This window comes from Anolis sagrei, chromosome Y (assembly GCF_037176765.1).
Source record: "Anolis sagrei isolate rAnoSag1 chromosome Y, rAnoSag1.mat, whole genome shotgun sequence".
Taxonomy (NCBI): Eukaryota; Metazoa; Chordata; class Lepidosauria; order Squamata; family Dactyloidae; genus Anolis; species Anolis sagrei.
The window spans coordinates 35,099,226-35,119,158 of record NC_090035.1 but is presented as its reverse complement, the minus strand read 5'-3'; the positions used below and the strand labels follow the sequence as shown (position 1 = coordinate 35,119,158).

Sequence of the window (19,933 nt, the reverse complement as noted above, 5' to 3'; positions counted from 1 at the left end):
GATAGAGGCTGCGGCAGTGGTCCGGCCTAATGGAAGGCGCGGTCCTGCTGGCAACGTCTGCGGCCTAGTGGGGCGGTGGTGGTGGTCCCCCGGCGGTGACAGCGGTGGCGGCCCGGCCGTAGTTTGGCCCTGCGGAGGACTGCGTTAGTTTAATCCCAGGTGCGATGACTCATCAGCAGAGGAGGCCGCAGCTCCGCAGCCCCACCGCGGCCCAGCGGAGATGGTGGTCGCGGCCTGGTGAAAATGGCGGCGACGGTGGAGGCGTGCCTCAGTGGCGATGACTCACCAGTAGAGGAGCTCCGCAGCGGTCCAGCGGAGGCAGCAGCCACGGCCTGATGGAAAAGATGGCGGCGGCAACCCCGGCGGCAACGGCCCGGCGGTGGAGGCGGGCCTCCGCAGCGATGGCTCGGCAAAGCGGCTGCGGCTCAAGCGGCAAGCCTACAAGCCTCCAGGGACTCGGCGCTGGATCTTCCTCCCAAGGGGAGAGGCAGTCGTGGCGTGTCTCTCTCCTCAGCTCTCTCCTCAGCTCTCTCCTCAGTTGCCGCAGCTGAGGGTCCGAGCTCCCCAGTTCACTCCTCAGCTGCAGCAGCAGCAGCGGCGACAGCAAGGCGGGCCCGAGCGGCACTTCAAGCCGCCAACGGGGCCAACCGCTTCCTCGCCGGGAGCTGGGGAGCCCGTCCTGGCGGCGCGGCGGATGATGGTGGTGACCACAGCAGCGGAGGCCCGGAGGAGCAACGTCTGCCCTCAGCGCCCGGCCTCCCTGCGGTGGCAATGGCGGTCGGCAGAAGGAGCGGCGATGGCTTGGCCTCGGCAGAAGGAGCGGCGATGGCTTGGCCTCCTCGGCCTCCTCCTTGGCCTCCTCGGCCCCACTCGGCGGCGGCAGCAGCGGCGGCCCGGCGGCGGCCCAGCTTAGCAACGGCGGACCAGTCTGGCGGCGGCGGCCCCAGTAAAGGGCGACGGCGGCGGAGGCCCCAGCAGCCGTGGTGATGGTCCGGCCAGCTAGCCCAGCCAGCTAGGCTTGAGGTCTTATGGCAAAGCGGCAAAGCGGCAGGGCCCAGCCAGCAGCCAGTCGGCGGAGAGGTAGTGCAGCCGCGATGAAATGGCGGCGGGCGTTTTTCTTTCCTTCTCCTTCTCCGTCTTTCCTCCGCCTCCTCTAGGCCTCCCTGGTTCTTTCCCGGCTCTTCACCCCTCTATCGAGAGCCTGAGGATTGGGGGTCCTCTCTCTCCTTAATTTGGGGTGGCAGGCGAGGGGGAGGCTCAGGATTCCTCAGGATTAGAAATTGGCTAAGGAGCGCAGCGTTTCTTGCTGCCAGCCGCCATACCGGAACCGGAAGCCCCTCCTTTGTTACGTATACTTCCGCGCAGCGCCCTCTTTCGGAGCCTGCCTTGATATGCCTTCTTTCCTCTTCGCCCCGTCCTTTTGTCTACCACGCGCCCCCTTCTTCTTCTTCTTTGGCTTTGGATCACTTCGCTACCAATCACAGGCGACGCGTCGCCTTGACATCACGGGCGCTCAGGCTCTGATTGGCCGACCTGGCGCGCGCCTCTCCCCTCCCCACGCCGCTCGTTCGGCGTTACGCGATTGGCTGGGCTCCCACTCGGCGACTCGGCGGAAGGTGAGTTGAGCCCGGCCCAACTGAGTGTAGCTATATCCTTTCTCTTAGAGCAGGCCTGGGCCAACTTAGGCCCTTCAGGTGTTTTGGACTTCAAGTTCCACAATTCCTCATGGCCTCAGGCCTCAGGCCCCTTCCTTTTCCCCCTCAGCCGCTTAAGCTGAGGGGGGAAAGGAAGGGGTCTGAGGCCGTGAGGAATTGTGGAACTTGAAGTCCAAAACACCGAAGGGCCCAAGTTGGCCCAGGCCTGGTGTATGAGTTGAGATTGGTAGGCAGTTTTTCAGTTGGGCTGACAGAGAGAGTCAATCTCCTGACTAAACTGGCATTTTAGCACTTTTTTGGAGGGTGGGGGTAGCATTAAATCCTAACTTATTGAATTGGAGGCTCACAGACATAGAGGTCTTTTTGGCTCAACTATTCCACACAGCACTCCTGATGCTTGGAAACCAGTGGTTCAGTCCATCTGCTGTGTTCTCTTTGGTGGCTTCTCCAGCCATATAATGCAATTTAATGACACTAAATTGTAATACAAGGCAAAAGTTTACTCATATAATGTAGTTAAACTGCATTCTGAAGCTGGCAGTGTAATTTATTGTACTTGATTTTGTACTGTGGTTGGGACTAATGATTGGATACAGTGTTCCCTCGCATATTGCTGGGGTTAGGTTAGGTTCCAGGACCTCCCGTAATAAGTGAAAAACCATGATGTAGAGATGCTCTATTTATGTTAATATTTACACATTATTCCCGTCCCCTGCCACGTGTTGCTGTGGCCCAGCCTGGTGATCTGGAAAATAAAGTAATGAGAAAGTGTTGGTTTCTAATATACGCAATGCCTTTATGCTTGTGGGTATACAGTATTTCTTGTTGTTTTTGTCAGTGTTGATGTGGAGATTGTCTGGTTTGCCTTCTCTGGAGCATGCAACATATAACTGTCCTTCCTTAGGGGTTCCCTTCAAATCTATGATACTATATCTCTCTCTGTGTGTGAATCACATATATCTACCTATATCTATGGCTGGATGGCTTTTTTGTCAGGAGGGCTTTGATTACGCTTTCTTGTCCTGGTGAAGGGAGTTGGACTGGATGGCCTTAAGTATTTTCTGTTGGTCATGGGGGTCCTGTGTGGGAAGTTTGTCCCAATTCTGTCATTGGTGAGGTTGAGAATGCTCTTTGATTGTTGGTGAAGTATAAATCCCAGGAACTACAACTCCCAAATGTCAAGGTCTATTTCCCCCAAACTCCATCTGTGTTCACATTGGGGCATATTGAGTATTCATACCAAGTTTGGTCCAGATCCATCATTGTTTTGAGTCCACAGTGCTCTCTGGATGTAGGTGAACTACAATTCTCAAACTCAAGGTCAACCCACCAAATTCTTCTAGTGATTTATGTTGGTCATGGGAGTCCTGTGTGCCACATTTGGTTTAATTCCATCATTGGTGGAGTTCAGAATGCTCTTTGATTGTAAGTAAACTATAAATCCTAGCAACTACAACTCCCAAATGACAAATCAATTTTTTTGAGTGATGATCACTCCTTGGGTTAGTAGGTATCTTGTGGCCAAAATTGGCGGCAATTCGTCCACTGGTTTTTGAGTTCTGTTAATCCCACAAACAAACATTATATTTTTATTTATATAAGACTAGCTGTCCCCTGCCATGTTTTGCTGTGGCCCAGTCTGTGTATATGTGTTTTGTGTGTGTATATATGTGTGTCTATATATTTGTGTATATGTGTGTTTGTATATCTGTATGTGGTTTTGCGCATGAGTTGGAATGTATTTTTTTATTTTTTTGGCTTTTTAAGTCTTTTCCACTGTGGTTTTAAGGGTTTTTATGAGTGATGGTCACTTGTTGGCCTTATAGGTGTATTGTGTCCAAATTTGTGTCAATTCGTCTAGTGATTTTTGAGTTATGTTAATCCCACAAACAAACATTACATTTTTATTTATATAGATTTTAGTAGTTATAGTAGTCTTTAGTAGTTAAGACTATTTTAAGTCTTAATAAACTTAAAATAAAGTGGAAAGGAAAGAAAGGCCATTCAAGGCTGGAGGGAAGGAGGGAGGACTGAGGAGGGAAAGCTCCTTTGAGAGTGGTTACAGTAAAACCCCACAAAACAGCAAAAATACCATTATATATTTTTAAATTAATTTTTTTGAAATCTGCGAAACAGCGAGTCCACAATAAGCAAACTGCTAAGTAGTGAGGGAACACTGTAATGCAGTTAAACTGCATTCTGAAGCTGGCAGTGTAATTTATTGTACTTGATTTTGTACTGTGGTTGGGACTAATGATTGGATACAGTGTTCCCTTGCTTATTGCTGATGTTAGGTTCCAGGACCTCCCGCAATAAGTGAAAAACCATGATGTAGAGATGCTCTGTTTATTTTAATATTTATACATTATTTTGGTAGTTATACACTATTTTAAGTCTTTATAAACTTAAAATAAAGTGAAGGAAAGGAAGGAAAGGCCCTTCAAGGCTGGAGGGAAGGAGAGAGGATTGAGGAAGGAAAGCTCCTTTGAGAGTGGCGGTGGTAAAACCCCACAAAACAGTGAAAATACCATTATCTATATTTTAAATTAATATTTTTTTAAATCCGCGAAACAGCGAGTCCACAATAAGCGAACTGCGAAGTAGCGAGGGAACACTGTCATGCAGTTAAACTGCATTCTGAAGCTGGCAGTGTAATTTATTGTACTTGATTTTGTACTTTTGTTGGGACTAATCATTAGATTGTTTTACAAAGAAGCAGCATAAGGGAGGGAGAAATAGAATTGTAAGCCATCGATGTATAGTGGTGGATATACATATCCATATTATCTAGTGATGCTAGAAAAGGATAAAAACGTCATAAAAAGGTATTCCCCTGATATTAAGTCCAGTCGTATCTGACTCTGGGGGGTGGTGCTCATCTCCATTTATAAGCCAAAGAGCCGGCATTATCCATAGACACCTTTTAGGTTATGTGGCCAGCATGACTGACGAAGTGGTACCTATTGATCTACTCACATTTACATGTTTTCGAACTGCTAGGTTGGCAGAAGCAGGACCTAATAGTGGGTTATCACACCGTTCACCGGATTTGAACCTGTGATCTTTCGGATAGCAAGTTCAACAGGTCAGCAGTTTAACCCACTGTGGCTAGGGTAGACCAGCCACTGGGGGCGGGCCCCTTTTGTACTGTGGATGGGACTAATAATTGGATTTTTGCAAAGAATCACCATAAGGGAGAGACAAATAGAATTTTAAGCCATAGATGTATAGTATATATCTTAGTAGTAGATGCACATATCCATATTATCTAGTGATGTGTTGTTGTGAGTTTTCCAGGCGGTATGGCCATGTTCCAGAAGCATTCCCTCCTGATGTTTTGCCCACATCTGTGGCAGGCATGCTCAGAGGTTGTGAGGTCTGTTGGAAACTAGAAAAGTGGGGTTTATATATCTGTGGAATGGCTAGGGTAGACCAGCTAATGAGCTCTCAACAAAGGATTCCCCCAGGCAGTAAGAAGTCAGACCTTGAAACTCCTAAGCCATTAAGTGCTAATCAGGGTGGCCAATTGAAACATTCACACCTAGCTCCAACAGACAAGAGTTCTTTTTCCCACTCTGGCCATTCCACAGATATATAAACCCAATTTTCCTAGTTTCCAACAGACCTCACAACCTCTGAAGATGCTTGCCATAGATGTGGGTGAAACGTCAGGAGGGAATGCTTCTGGAACATGGCCATACAGCCCAGAAAACTCACAATAACCCAGTGATTCCAGGCATAACATCCTTTGACAATACATTTTGATATTAGAAAAGAACCTCGGAGTCCTTGTGGACAACAAGTTAAACATGAGCCAAGGTTGTCAAAAAAAAAAGGTAAAGGTAAAGATTTCCCATTGACATTAAGTCTAGTCGTGTCAGACTCTGGGGTGGTGGTACTCATCTCCATTTCTAAGCCGACGTTGTAAAGATTTCCCATTGACATTAAGTCTAGTTGTGTCAGACTCTGGGGTGGTGGTACTCATCTCCATTTCTAAGCCGACGTTGTCCGTAGATGCCTCCAAGATCAGCATGACTGCATGGAGCACTGTTACCTTCCCGCAGAAGCAGTACCTATTATTTACATTTGCATGTTTTCGAATTGCCATGTTGGCAGAAGCTGGGCCTGACAGCGGGAGCTCACTGTGCTCCCGAATGGCCAGCCTTTCAGTTAGCAAGTACAGCTGCTCAGCGGTTTTACCCACTGCACCACCAGGAGGCCTTTTGTACTGTAATTGGGACTAATAATTGGATTTTTGCAAAGAAATAGCATAAGGGAGGGAGAAATATAATTTTAACCCATGGACATATAGCATGTCTGTTAGTAGTGGATATACATATCCATATTATCTAGTGATGTTAGAAAAGGATCTTGGAGTCCTCGTGGACAACAAGTTAAACATGAGCTAACAATATCATGTGGCATCGTATGGGATTTTGGCCTGCATAAATAGTATAGTGTCTAGATTCAGGGAAGTCATGCTACTCCTCTATTCTGCCTTGGTCAGACCACACCTGGAATATTGTATCCAGTTCTGGGCACTGCAGTTGAAGGGAGATGTTGACAAGCTGGAATGTGTCCAGAGAAGGTCAACTAAAATGATTCAAAGGTCTGGAGAACAAGCCCTATGAGGAGTGGCTTAAAGAGCTGTGCATGTTTAGCCTGCAGAAGAGAAAGCTGAGAGGAGACCTGATAGCCATGTATAAATATGTGAGGGGAAGTCATAGGGAGGAGGGAGCAAGCTTCCTTTCTGCTGCTTGGAGACTAGGAGGGGGAACATTGGCTTCAAATTTGTTGAAGGGTTTCATGGCCAGAATCACTGGGTTGATGCGAATTTTCTGGGCTGTATGGCTATGTTCCAGAAGCATTTTCTCCTGATGTTTCACTTGTATCAGAGGTCACAACTTCTGGGTATGCCTGCCATAGATGCAGGTGAAACGCCAGGAGAGAATGCTTCTGGAACATGGCCATAAGCCGGAAAAACTTAGCGCAACCCAATGGCTTCAAACTACAGGAAAGGAGATTCTACCTGAACATTAGAAAGAACTTCCAGACTGTGAGAGGTGCAGTGGGACTCTCTGCCCCAGAGTGCAGTGGAGGCTCCTTCTTCGGAGGTTTTTAAACAGAAGCTGGATGGTGATTTGAATGTGATTTTCCTGCTTCTTGGCAGGGAATTGGACTTGATGGCCCTCGAGCTCCCTTCCAATTCTATGATTCTATGAAAATACAGCTTCTGACTATTCCTTTGATTTCTTTGGTTTTGTTTTCTCAGTCTTGATTTCTCTCTCTTTTGTTTTGAAGAAACAATCTAAGAGCTCCAAATTGGCACTGGATAGAAGTCTGGATGTGATGGTTCTATGCCATGATGATTCATTCCATTTTTAGTTCCTGCTTTTTGTTTCTTGTAATGGAGACAATTTTGCATATGGACATAATATTGGTGATTCATCTATACTACTCATAATCTGTGCCTCCATTATGTTGAAATGGGCATAGAGGTACAAAGATATGACAGTTGTATTTTTTGCAGAATTGGAGATGAAGTTGGCTTATCGTTGCTTTCCCAAACCCAGACTTTGCATTATGAAAATTTTACATTTGAAATGGGCCTCAAAGTTTGATCTAGTTTTAGATGTGTTTACCCTCTGACAGTTCCATGCCTTGCCATAAAGTTTCTATGGTGTTTCACTGATAAAGATGCTAATTTATGATTAGAAGTAGTTGTGTGGTTTTAGTTTACAGCATTCAGGGTTGCAGTGATTCTAGTTGGTTGGCTAGGATAAGATAATATGCTTAGATTTTTAAACAAATGTTCACAATTTGATGTTTCTTAATCCCAGATGTTTGTCTGCACTGGTGGATACAAAAGTTAATGTGGGCAAAGGGCATGCTAGAAAATAGTAAGGTTTCTATAGCCCATTGTCTGTCATTGCTGAAACTCATAAATCATAACCCTGACTAATCAAGCTATATATTGTTTCAGTTTTACATATGTCACCAGTAGAGCACTAATCTGTATCCAGGTTTGTGTTTTCTAGCTAAATGTTTTTGTGTGCTTTGTGATATGTAAACACATGATAATATGTAAATATCAGAAATTATTCATGGGAAGGACATTTCCTTGTCTTCTATTCTGCTGTATTTGTATATTGAATACTTTCTTTGTAAGTTTCTGTTTTCTTTATCACGCTTTGACGCATGATCGGAACAAATGCCTTCCAGTTAGTATTTTACAAATACTTTGGATTCCCATCTCAAATCAGATATAGTTAGTCTTGTGAAGCATAAAGAAATGGCGAAGTCTTAAACTATGTTCATAATTCCTGATATTTTCTTGTCTTTTTTCCTTTGAAGTTCAATGCTGTGTGATTTCTTTGTTTGTTGTTGGACCCTGTCATCATCATCATCATCATCATCATCATCATCATCATTATATTTCTTTCCTGCCTCTCCTCGTGGCTCAAGACAGGTTACAGAATCTATATAAATAAAAATGTAATGTTCATTTGTGGGATTAACATAACCCAAAAACCACTGGATGAATTGACACCAAATTTGGCCACAAGACACTTTTCAGGCCAACAAGTGACCATCACTCATAAAAACAAAAAACACACACAGTGGAAAGGACTTAAAATCCCAAAAAACAAAAAAATTACATTACAGCACATGCACAAAAACGACCCCATGACCCCACCCTCTCCATTTCTACTTGAGCCAAGTGTGAATATTACAATTGCCCACCTGGATTACCTTTGAATAGCCTTGCACCTTAAAATCCTGGCTTTTACCAACCAGCGGAAAACCTTTGGTGAGCGAAGTTCCCTAGCCCAGATAGATACATGTCTGGAAATCTTCTGTTTTCTGAGGGCCACAGCAATGCATGGCCAGGTACAGCTAGTAATTAAAATAATGATAGTGCAGACAGGCACTTATTTTGGGTGTTGGCTACATGTATTGTATCATGCATATAAAACTTACATGTAGGTAGAGAATAGATTATTTTTCAGGCTTAAGAAAGACGTCTTTGACATTCATCTTTCAGCATCTGAGCCCTTTAACATTGTCAAGACAGAATATAGCTGCAAGTGGCAACCAAGAATAATTTGAAAGTGGTTTTTTTTTGGCTGTTGTCTATTTCATAGAGTTTGTTCTGCATACAGTGCTTTTGCAAATTTTGGTGCGTTTTAGAGTTTACTATGAATAGTCTATAGGCACTGAGAAATTTGCTCACTTAGAAATTGGATGAGTGGGGTTTTGGATCCTTTATTTTGTTTCCCTCCTCTTTTTCCTTTACAGTATGGAAGTTAATTGAATTATTTTAGATTATGAGTGGGCAGGCAGAGAATAATCTCTTTCTTTCTGTATTTTTATTGTGCAGTGTTATAATTTTAGGTGCCTTTTAAATAAAGTACGATAATGGCTTTGAATGTCAGACTTGATGAACCTTTTGTTTTAGTGAACAGGGTTTTCAATGCATTCTATTTCATCCGAGAAGGGAGGTCAAAAGTAGCAAAAAGGGCAAAATACTGCAGACCTTCTGGAAAAGTCAACACAAAGAAGAACCTAGGAATAGGGGAAGCAACTGAATTCTCTTTTGTATAGCCTTTCTGTGAAAGTTGAGCAGTGCTCATGCTCTCTTTTTTCCTGGGTTGTTCTGATACATAAGAGCCCAGTTGGATCAGACCATAGGCCCATCTAATCCAGTGTCCTGCTTTCTTCATTCAGTGCCTGATTATATTCTCCTGGAATGCTTGGAATCAGTAGTCCTGTTATGGCTTTCTGCAAAACTTACAGAGGCTGCCTTTAGCTGTGGTGGCCAATTACTACATATGACCTCTTCTATTTGAATTTCACTAATGCTCTTCAAAGTTGTCTAAGTTCCCGACCATCACCAAAACTGGAAGCAGTGAATTCCCTATGTTAGTTGCATATTGTGTGAAGCACTTTCTTTTCTTTTTTGCTATATATCAATTTAATTTTGTGGTCCTAGTCTTATGGAAGATGCAAATATAGCCTTTCTCAGTATGGAGCTGTACAGGAGTTGATTATAAATTGTATGATTTTAACTATTTGTGTTTAGATTGGCTGCAGTAATGCTGGAGCGGCCTAAGTCAGAGGAGTCCTCCATGTGTGTTGCCATGGAGACCGATGCAGGAGAGAGAGAAGTGGGAGGAGCTTAGAGGGGAGAGTTTGAAAAAACGACAGTTAAAAATCAGTTCTGAGGAGTGAGGAGTGAGGGTTTAGGTTTAGAGGAGTTGGTAGAGGAAAGGATTAGGAGGTTGTAGCTGAAAGAGAGTAAATTGTGAAGCAAAGTTTCGAGGCTTTGGAAAGCCAGATTAAGCTACTGGAAATTTCTTAGCCTAGAGAGGCTGATAAGGGAAATGAAGCCAGTATTCCTTTAGTCTAAGGAAAGGCTAAAGAATAATCTTATTAAGTATCTGATCAAGGGAGGATCAGATAAGGGAGACATCCCTGTATTGAAACTTTGTTTTGTAATAAGTGATTCACCTCAGGAAGATACTGTGTAACTTGAAAGAGTGTAACATTCAACTAACCAAGCATTGTTCTAAGTTCTATAACAAAAGTTACGTCTTGCAACCACACGCTGTGTCTATATATATAAATTTGTTAGGGGCATCCAACGAGGAAACAAAACTCAAAAAAACCCCAACGAAACTTAACCAAAATTCCCATGCCCATAACACAACCCACAAGGTACAAACATATCTACTCAAAATGAAAAACAACACAACAACACACTCACAAAACAGCAAAACAACAAAACTCAAAAATCCCCCAACGAAACTTAACCAAAATCCCTGTGCCCATAACACAACCCACAAGGTACAAACATATCTACTCAAAATGAAAAACAACACAACAACACACTCACAAAACGGCAAAACAACAAAACTCAAAAATCCCCCAACGAAACTTAACTAAAATCCCCATGCCCATAACACAACCCACAAGGTACAAACATATCTACTCAAAATGAAAAACAACACAACAACACACTCACAAAACGGCAAAACAACAAAACTCAAAAATCCCCCAACGAAACTTAACCAAAATCCCCGTGCCCATAACACAACCCACAAGGTACAAACATACCTACTCAAAATGAAAAACAACACAACAACACACTAACAAAATGGCAAAACAACAAAACTCAAAAATCCCCCAACGAAACTTAACTAAAATCCCCGTGCCCATAACACAACCCACAAGGTACAAACATACCTACTTAAAATGAAAAACAACACAGCAACACACTCACAAAACGGCAAAACAACAAAACTCAAAAATCCCCCAACGAAACTTAACCAAAATCCCCGTACCCATAACACAACCAACAAGGTATAAACATATCTACTCAAAATGAAAAACAACACAACAACACACTCACAAAACGGCAAAACAACAAAACTCAAAAATCCCCCAATGAAACTTAACCAAAATCCCCGTGCCCATAACACAACCCACAAGGTACAAACATACCTGCTCAAAATGAAAAACAACACAACACACTCACAAAACGGCAAAACAACAAAACTCTAAAAATCCCAACGAAACTTAACCAAAATTCCCATGCCCATAACACAACCCACAAGGTACAAACATATCTACTCAAAATGAAAAACAACACAACACACTCACAAAATGGCAAAACAACTGAGCATGCGCATTGGTGCCCAGCCGCAGAAGAGAAAGAAAAAGGGGGAAGGAAAGAGGTAGAGAAGGAAGAAATGAGAGACAGAGGGAGGGAAAGAAAAAGGGGGAAGGAAGGAAGGAGAGAAGGAAAGAAAAAAGAGAATGAAGGAAGGAAAGAGGGAGTGAAGGAAGGGCGAAGATGTAGAGAAAGAGGGAGGGAAGGAAAGAAGGAAAGAGAGAAGGAAAAAAAGAGACCAGAAGAGAAAGAAAAAGGGGGAAGGAAGGAAGGAAGGAAGGAAGGAGAGAAGGAAAAAAAGGGAATGAAGGAAGGAAAGAGGGAGTGAAGGAAGGGGGAAGATGTAGAGAAAGAGGGAGGGAAGGAAAGAAGGAAAGAGAGAAGGAAGAAAAGAGACCAGAAGAGAAAGAAAAAGGGGGAAGGAAGGAAGGAAGGACAGAAGGAAAAAAAAGGGAATGAAGGAAGGAAAGGGAGTGAAGGAAGGGGGAAGATGTAGAGAAAGAGGGAGGGAAGGAAAGAGAGAAGGAAGAAAAGAGACCAGAAGAGAAAGAAAAAGGGAAGGAAGGAAAGAGATAGAGAAGGAAGAGGAGAAGGAAAGATGGGAGGGAAGGAAGGAAGGAAACAAAGGAAAGAAGGAGAGAAAGAGGGAAGGTTGGCCACAGCAACACGTGGCGGGTAAAGGTTCTTATTTCTATTATTATGATGATGCTATTATTATTCCTCTGAGACCCTTTTAGGCCAACGTTCCCTCTGCGGAAACCATGCCCACTCCAAGCTCCGCTGCGCCGCTTCCCGCACACACACACACCCTGCCGCACACACACACGCAACCCCACTCCTCCCGCCGCTGCACACACACACGCAACCCCAGGCTCCATCACTCCCCCCGCCACCGCACACACACGCAAGCCCACGCTCCATCGCTCCCCTGCCCAAATCTTACCTCCTTTTACTTCAGGCCACCTCCAAACCCCACCCCGCCCCTTCCCGCCCTGTCAAAATCTAGGAAAGACAGGAAGGAAGGAAAGAAGGAAGAAAGAGAAAGGGAGGTAAAGAAAAAGGGGGAAGGGAGGAAAGTTAGAGGAAGAAGAAAAGGAAAGAAAAGGAAAGATGGAAGGAAAGAAAAGAGAGACAGCAGAAGAGAAAGAAAAAGGGGGAAGGAAGGAAAGAGATAGAGAAAGAAGAGGAGAAGGAAAGATGGGAAGGAAGGAAGGAAGGAGGGAGGGAAAGAAGGAGAGAAAGAGGGAAGATTGGCCACAGCAACACGTGGCGGGTAAAGGTTGTTATTTCTATTATTATTATTATGCTATTGTTCCTCTGAGACCCTTTTAGGGGGAATGGGAGAGGTGTCAGGTCCCAGAGGCAATGCATTGCATTATTGTTATTGTAATGATGGTGGTGAAATAAAAGGAAATAAAAAGTGAAAGAAGGAAGCAAACAGGGAGGGAAGAAAGGCAAAGGAAGAAAGGGGGAGGGAATGAAGGAAAGAGAGAAGGATGAAACCAAGTAGTGAAAGAAGGAAAGGAAGAAAGAGGTAGAGAAGGAAGAAAGGAGAAAAAGGGGGAGGAAAAGGGGGAAGGAATAGGTAGGTACCTCTCTTTCATAATAGTCATCTACCTCAACTTTGATAAGTTTTACTATAGGCCACAGCAACGCGTGGCAGGGCACAGCTAGTACTTAATAAAATTGTTAACTTTTATTTGAATATTGCCTCAGCTCCGTCTATTCTGTGTACCAAGTACCATTTCTCACAATATTACAACTTACCTCACGTGGTGGCAGAAACGCAGGGAAGAGTAACCAAATAAATTTACATTCACACTCCAGTCACACTCCAGTATACACAGTGTAATTACTACTAAGTTATTACTTTCTTAATAAAGGAGGAGGTGCAATTGAATAGCCTCCCTTCCAACTTGATGGTAAATTTGGTTCCTAATCGGCAACCTCCTTTGCAAATCGGCCAGTTCTTTTTAAAATTGGGAACTGGGGTAAAATCTCCTGAATACTGGTTCCTTTCAAATTGGTGGCAACAATAAATCATCCCTCAGCTCCCTTGCTTCTTTTCAGGAGCCAGTTCCAAACTCTGATAACTTTGATTACCCTTTTCAGCATATAAAACAGTCTACAAAGGTATGGAGGAGTGTGTACATACTTGTGCATGGGATTCATTATTAGATGTGATTGGTGCAGACTACAGCACTTTTCCCATAGACAGATTATCTCAAGGGTTAGAGTGTCTCATAAGTTACATGTTTCATTACATTGTAATCAGATGTGCTCTCTGTTGCATCTGAAGGCAGCACTAAAATTATATGGAAAGTGCAGAAAAGCAATTTACTCGTAATTATTATGAGAACCTCCATAATATGACCTACATGAGCATGGAACAGATGTCTTCAGGAGAGGTTAGGCTTTCATTTTCTGGAGATATTTCAGCAGAGGCTAAATTATTGAATTTAGGGATGTTAAGAGTTGCTTCCTGTTTTTCGCTCCCTTCATTGGTGATCTCAGTGCAAAGCTGAAGTTGGAAGGTAGCCAAAGGCAAATCAACTACATACAATTTTTCAAATGACAGGAACTTTTCTCTGCATTTTCTTCACCAGCTCATTCCACCATTTAAAAACAGTGAAAGCTGAACTAGAGGATAGTGCTGATGTGCCTTATCACACAACTCCTGTTTCTGGCCACCTGTAAAGGATACCCTGCAACTAATAGCAATATGAATTGTAGAAGAATGTTATGAATGTGCTATTCCTGAAAATCTTACCAGCAGCATATGGCCATTTTTCAGAGCCTGCCTTGTTTGTTCAGTGGTTTTAAGGATGGCTTTCATCTGCCATACCTACAATTGCAGTGTTCCTGTTCAAAGTAAGTGATGCACGTGTTTCTGTTAGCATGTCACACAACTAGTCTGCTTTAGAAGATGGCTGTTCGCTGTTATCTAAACTGTACTGATTGTACAGCATTTTTAAATGCTTGTATTTTATTTTTAATTAAGATTTTTATGAGATCAGGCTTAGTTTTCTTTGGAGACTGTTTCTAGTTCTGTAAGGTTAGGATTGAATAATATTTATATTATTCATGATATTCCTGTACCAATTCATGGTTTACTTGAACTCACTGGATAGCTATCTTGCTACAGTAAATATTGTGTATTGTGTTTGTATAGTGCAATGGTACATTTAATTGCAGAGGGAGTTGGAGGTAGAATATCAGGACTTATTATCCTTAATTATTCCTTCTTCCATATGTAGCCCTTTAAGAAGAAAAAATTAAGCACAAGCATTAAATCTTGACAATGTCTGGGGTGTCCAAGCAACAGAATGCTAAGTGCCATTCCACTGGGAACCCTAGAGAGCTTAATCCCAGTGACTGCATATCCTGTAACAAGATCCCTGTCCCTTCTTCTGTGAGAAAATAAACAAAGCAATGAAAAAGACTTCCTCTTTTTATAGAAGAGAAATGCTTCTATCATCTTAATTTTGTTATTTTCAGGGAGATATGGTACATATCACAGGAAATGGGGTTATGAATAGTTTGCCCCTTTGCCACTGTGAAAAGTATAGGGCTTAATCTTAGGGTAAAAATCTGAGTGACAAATTGCATGCATTGATACAGAGAATTTTTATCTCAATTTCTGGCAGGGAAAACAGACTGCTGGTAGTGATTGCCTCCTACCCGTGTTCTGAATATATTGTATATTCCTGTCCCACTTACACCCCTCTGTTTCCTCATCTCATTTTGCTGTAGGCATTTTCCACTTCCTGTTTAAATTGGTTGCATACTGTAGGCTTGGAGGCTTTCATTACTGTGTGAAAATGCCAAGTTATACTGTACTTAGAGTTTTCTGTCTTGATTTCTTTGTGTGCACAGCTTCTATGTAATGATCTCCCTTTACCTTCTCTTCTATATTGCAGAAACTCTATGGAAGTTGGGGGTGAACATGGGCTGAGCTCCAAAAAACGACTTCCAGATTTTGCTGAGCAAAATTATTCAATCTGCACATTTAAGGTAGGTATATGAAATTCTTGTTTACTTATCTGGATATTTTTTCTAATTGCCTTTCATATAGCTGAACCCAGCAATATACCCAGGTGTAGAATCCCTTCTCTTTGGGGACATGATTTCTGTGTGGTGTCGGTTTTCTTTCTTTTTTCTTTTTTTGCTGCTTTATTTCTGTGGCTCTACTATGAAGTACTCCTTTTCTCTGCGTAAGCTAGTAAAAGTGAAGGCGGCTTCCCCATGACATAAAGTCTAGTCGTGTCTGACTCTGGGGGTTGGTTCTCATCTCCATTTCTAAACCGAAGAGCCGGTGTCGTCCGTAGATACCTCCAATGTCATGTGGCTAGTATGACTGCACGGAGTGCTGTTACCTTCCCGTCAGAGCGGTACTATTGATCTACTCACATTTGCATGTTTTTGAACGGCTAGATTGGCAGAAACTAGGACTAACAGCAGAAGCTCACCCTGCTTCCCAGATTCAAACCGCTGATCTTTCAGCAAGTTCAGCAGCTCAGAAGTTTGACCCACTGTGCCATTGGGGACTTAAGCTACAAAACCAATTAATATATATATATACCCAGAATTGGGAAATTACCCTGATGAAATGGTAGATTTTCATATGGATTGTATGTCCACTTTTCCACCAATTGTTCTGAAACAATCTTTAAAAGTCCAATTACATATGTCAGTAAACATCTTCTAATGGCACAGAATACGTATGTCCTTAGTTGTGGGGATGGACTTCAATGCCAGGAACTGAAACTGTGATACATTCAGTTTTGAGGAGCAGCAGAGCTGACCAGAATGTTGTGGAGCCTCTACAACAAGCATGGGCAAACTTTGGTCCTCCAAGTGTTTTGGATTTCAACTCCCACAATTCTTAACAGCCGATAGGAAGTCTAAAACACCTCGAGGGCCAAAGTTTGCCCATGCCTGCTGTACAAGCTTTGTAATTGTTGCTGTGTGACAAATTACAGACCAGCTTAATTTGTGTGTGTGTGTGAAGCATCCTACTTTTCTGGTTATATGTCACATACTAAGTGCTAGGAAATGTTACAGTCTTGTATACAACAATTTAGAGGAATTTAACCATGCACAATTGGTTTGCCTACCTTTGTCCTAGTGCCAAGGGTGCTGGTCTCTTTACAATAAGGTTACGATTGCCTAGAAATACAGTTTTTATATTAATGTGTGGCCAATTCTTACATCTGCATTTCAAAGGGCAATGCTCTGGGTAGAATGGCATGGATGAGCTGGAGCAGAGAAAATTGAAGGTTAACCTGGACACTTTTGTTTCTGCATATTTTGTATTGGTGTTTTATATCTGGAGTGCTTCTGCCCCATATTAGAACATTCTGTTTTCAGGAATATGTATGAGAGGTCTACATACATTTCTAGCATTAGGAGATGGGCTTCCTTTCCTCCCCTCATTATTGGAATCTTCAGCACATGTCTTAAAAGGCAGCCGTAGTGTTTTTGCACTATGGAGCCTGTGACTGCATAATGCAAGGGAAGTGGTTTAGCAGCTTAACAACTCCTGATTCTATGAATACCTGTAATATCAACATGGCCTTTCCAACATTTTAAGTAATTAACAAGTTTCAGACAATATTGTTTTTTTCTGAGGAGAGATTGTGACTTTGTGGTGGATTTTATTTATTTACTAGCTTGGGGACCCGGCGTTGCCTGGGTTATTTGAGAAAGTAATATTGTATCCAGTTTGGCCTTTATCAGTTATTTATATGGCTGGCAATGGTCTCAGGAAGTTAGTGAAGGTACTGCGAGTCCCATCATCTGTGGTTCATCCTCCTCCAATCTGCACCAGGATGGAGAGTGGGTCATGGGGGCTCTGTGTGCCATGCTTGATCTTGATCAGTCATTGCATGAGTGTCGCTGTGGCCTTAGGAAGTGAGTGAAGATACTGCAAGTACCATTATCCATCATCCGTCCTGCTCCAAACAGCACCGGGATGTAGAGTGGCTCATGAGGGGTCGGTGTGCCAAGTTTGGTCTTGATTGGTCATTAGATGAGGGTTGCAGCAGTGTTGGGAAGTGAGTGGAGGTACTTGAAGTCCCATCATCCATGGTCTATCCTCCTCGAAAGAGCACCAGGATGTAGAGTGGGTCATGGGGGCTCTGTGTGCCAAATTTGGCGAGGGTTTCAGTGGTCTCAGGAAGTGAGCAAAGTGACTGCAAGTCCCATCATCCTTCTCCAAATTCTTCCAAACCGCACCAGGATGTAGAGTGGATCATGCAGGTTGTCCTGTGTGAATTGTGGTCCTGATCCATCATTGTTGGCAGTTTTATTGATCTCAGGAAGGGGGTGGAGGTTTTGGAAGTCCCATCAACCATGGTGCATCCTCCTCCAAACCATAGCAGGATGTGGAGTGCATAATGGAGACTTAGTGTGCCAAGTTTGATCTTTATCGGTAATTGGATGAGGTTTGCAGTGGTTTCAGGAATTGAGCATAGGTACTGCAAGTCCCATAATCCATGATCCATTCCCATCCAAACCACACCAGGGCATAAAGTGGGTCATGAGAGGTGTATGTGTCAAGTTTTGTCTTTGTCACTCATTGGATGAAGGTCACAGAGGTCTCAGAAAGTGAGTGATAGTACTGCAAGTCCCATCATCCATGGTCCATCCTCCTCCAAACTGCAGTAGGATGTAGAGTGGGTCATGGGGGCTCTGTGTGCAAAACTTGATCTTTATTGGTAATTGGATCAATGTTGCTGTGGTTTCAGGAAATGAGTGAAGGCACTGCAAGTCCCATCATCCATGGTCCACCCTCCTCCAAGCGCAGCAGCATATAGAGTGGGTCATTAGGGCTCTGTTTGCCAAGTGTGGTCTTTATTGGTTATTGGATAAGGGTTGGAGTGGTTTCAGTAAGTGAGTGAAGTTACTTGAAGTCCCATCATCCATGGTCCATCCTCCTCTGAACTGCACCAGTTTGTAGGGTGGGTCATGGGGACTTTTTGTGCCAAGTTTGATCTTGATCAGTCATTGGATGAATGTCGCAACGGTCTCAGGAAGTGAGTGAAGTTACTTCAAGTCCCATTATCCATGGTGCATCCTCCTCGAACCTGCACCAGGATGTAGAGAGGGTCATAGAGGCTCTGTGTGCCAACTTTGGTTTTGATCAGTCATTGATAAGGGTCGGAGTGGTTTCCGTAAGTGAGTGGAGGTACTTCAAGTCCCATCATCCATGGTCCATCCTCCTCCAAACTGCAGTAGGATCAAGACTGGATCATGGGTGCTCTGTGTGCCAAGTTTGGTCTTTATCGGTATTTGTTGGGGGCTGCAGTGGTCTGTGGGATCCGAAGTGTAGGAAAGTACTACAAATCGCATCATCCATTGCCCACCCTCCCCCAAACCTCACCAGGACATAAAGGGTGTCATGGGGGTTATGTGTGCCAAGTTTGGTCTAGTTCAGTCATTGTTGTGGGTCACAACGGTCTTGGAAAGTGAGTGGAGGTACTTCAAGTCCCATCATCCATGGTCTGCCCTCCTCCAAACCTCAGTAGGATGTAGAGTGGGTCATGGGGGCTCTCTGAGCCAAGTTTGGTCTTTATCGGTCTTTGTTGGGGGCCGCAGTGGTCCGTGGGAACCAAACTGTTTGAAAGTAGTACAAATCCCATAATCTGTGGTTCACCTCCCCCATACCACACCAGGACATAAAGGGGGTCATGGGGGTTATGTGTGCCATGTTTGGTGCAGGTCGGTCACCCATGTTGGTCACTGTGGCCTGCGAAAGTGGGAACCAATCAGAAAGCTGCCACATACTCTTCCACCCTCCTCATACAAACAAACGTTCACTTTTATTATATACTAGCTTGGGGACCCGGCGCTGCCCGGGTTATTAGAGAAAGTGGGTAAAGGGGGTTGTGTACTACGGTTGGTCTTTATCAGTTATTTCAGTGTCTCGCAGTGGTCTCAGGAAGTTAGTGAAGGTACTGCAAGTCCCATCATCTGTGGTCCATCCACCTCCAAACTGCACCAGAATGGAGAGTGGGTCATGGGCTCTGTGTGCCAACTTTGGTCTTTATCAATCTTTGGATGAGGGTCACAGTGGTTTCAGTAAGTGAGTGAGGGTACTGCAAGTCCCAACATCCGTAGTCTGTTCTCCTCAAACCTCAGCGGAATGCTGAGTTTGACACAGGGGCTCTCTGTGCCAAGTTTGTTCTTTATTGGTATTTGGATAAGTATTGCTGTGGTTTCAGGAAGTGAGTGAAGGTACCTCAAGTCCCATCAACCATCCTCCTCCAAACAGCACTGGGATGTAGTGTGACTCATATTGCCTCTGTGTATCAAGTTTGGTCTTGATTGGTCATTAGATGAGGGTTGCAGCAACCTTGGGAAGGGAGTGGAGGTACTTGAAGTCCCATCATCCATGGTCTGTCCTCCTCCAAACTGCACCGGGGTGTTGAGTGGGTTTTGGGGCTCCGTGTGCCAAGTTTGGTCTTGATTAGTCATTGGCGAGGGTCTCAGTGGTCTCAGAAAGTGAGTGAAGTTACTGCAAGTCCCATCATCCGTCTCCAAATTTTTCCAAATGACACCAGGACGTAAAGTGGTTCATGAGAGGTCTGTGTTCCAAGTTTGG

General features: G+C 43.7%; 1 protein-coding gene across 2 annotated transcripts in view; it reads left to right on the top strand.

Annotated features, from left to right (window-relative positions):
• The first annotated feature begins 1,556 nt into the window (after nt 1-1,556).
• The window catches only part of LOC137095497 (beta-1,4-galactosyltransferase 3-like), an 89,031-nt gene continuing 70,654 nt past the window's right edge, over nt 1,557-19,933 (top strand). For both annotated transcript variants that reach the window (XM_067462241.1, XM_067462240.1), the window contains exons 1-2: nt 1,557-1,616; nt 15,249-15,342. The gene's annotated coding sequence lies outside the window, so the exon portion shown is untranslated. The remainder of the gene's footprint in view (nt 1,617-15,248; nt 15,343-19,933) is intronic.